Genomic DNA, 1632 nt, shown 5'->3' on the forward strand with positions numbered 1-1632 from the left:
TTTTCATCATACCGAATTTATTACTAAAATAAAATTATTATTTCACTGACAAATAAAATTCATATAGCCGAATCCATTTAGTTGGGATAAGGCTGAATTACAATTGTCGTTATATTATTCACTAACATAAACAATGACAAATCCCTTGGGGGGTCCAAGGCTTACACACGCCCCCCTTGCTACATTTTGTACGGCACGTTGCGTCACAATTTTTCTCATTGGAACTATCGCATTTTGGGAAGTGCTTAAGGGTGGCACAACACTGCACGTCATCATTCGCAGCTCCAATATGTTTCATGTCTACATATCCAAGTAATTTATATAGTTAGTGATGAGGTAATAGAAAGGTTAAACAGAAGTTGAGAAAAATACATAATTAATTTATAAGAACTAAAGATATATAAATCAAAACTGGATATTGAAAAGAAAAAAAAAAAAAAAAAAGTAAAGAGAATTAATTAAGTTAATTGCAAGACAATAATTTATATAACTAAACCTGTGCAGACAATTAGAACCAATAGAAAGAGAACTACAGCTCCAATTCTTCCCATCTCTTTTTTTTTTCTAAACACAAGAGACCAAAACAATTGTTTTCTTTGTGAGACTACCCATGTCGGTCTTATATATAAACTGAGCTAGCTCTTTTTAGGAGACTACCAGTTTTAGGAAGAATATTTTTATGCATTTTAACTGTATCCATTTTCTTTTATAGGGAAATCAACTGTCATTAACCTTTTTAGTTTTTAGGAAGAATATTTTTATGCATTTTAACTGTATCCATTTTCTTTTATAGGGAAATTAACTGTCATTAACCTTTTTAGGAAGAATATTTTTATGCATTTTAACTGTATCCATTTTCTTTTATAGGGAAATCATCTGTCTTTTAACCTTTTAAGTTCTATTTTCTTTTATAGGGAAATCAACTGTCATTAACCTTATCAGTTCAATGGATTTGGATTTTCTACAATGTGCATCTGATAGCTGAGAGCAGGCATACATCTCAAGGAGATCCTAGTTTGTTGAAGAGGATCTCATTCCAAGTTCAACAAGATTATGGATAAATTTTTCCTTCTCTAAGTGGTGAAGTTCACAACTTCATCTTAGGGTTCACAAACCCCTATAGGGTTTTAGTGCCTTTACTAAAAAAATCCTCGTCATGGCCCCCATAGGTGCTTATGTGTGCATTAAGAGTGCCCATGGTGATTCTCTTTTGGTAGCACCTGTGGTTATTAGCTATATATATATATATATATATATAGCTATTTTTGTAAAATTAATTTAGCTATTTTTTTTCCCAATAGCCAAAACTAATTTTTGATAGGGAGGGGGGTTGCTGTTAAGCTGTATGGTACTGCATTAGCGTGGGGGCCAATAAGAGCACATGACGACATACAAAAATTTTACATGATAAACTTTGTATTTTCCACCTAAATTCTCTTATATTAATGGCTTAGAAAGTAGTAATATTTTCCAGTAGTCCATGAGATGAAATTTATTAGACCTTGTGATTTTGAGATTTGATGGCTTGTAAATTAACTTGTTGTTCATACTTTCTTCTTTGTAGTTTTTTTTTTTTTTGGGATAGTTTTTCCCAGCTAGATTTCTTCTTATCTACTTTTGGGACTTCAATCT

The 1632-nt window shown here is 31.8% G+C and overlaps 1 long non-coding RNA gene across 1 annotated transcript; it reads right to left on the minus strand.

Annotated features, from left to right (window-relative positions):
* On the minus strand, window positions 1–653 carry LOC122068881. Its single transcript, XR_006137283.1, has 2 exons — window positions 497–653; window positions 1–300 (listed from the first exon to the last, which is right to left on the minus strand). It is a non-coding gene; the product is annotated as an uncharacterized LOC122068881 (long non-coding RNA).
* Window positions 654–1632: the final 979 nt, after the last annotated feature.

Source organism: Macadamia integrifolia, unplaced genomic scaffold, assembly GCF_013358625.1.
Source record: "Macadamia integrifolia cultivar HAES 741 unplaced genomic scaffold, SCU_Mint_v3 scaffold478, whole genome shotgun sequence".
NCBI classification, from domain to species: Eukaryota; Viridiplantae; Streptophyta; class Magnoliopsida; order Proteales; family Proteaceae; genus Macadamia; species Macadamia integrifolia.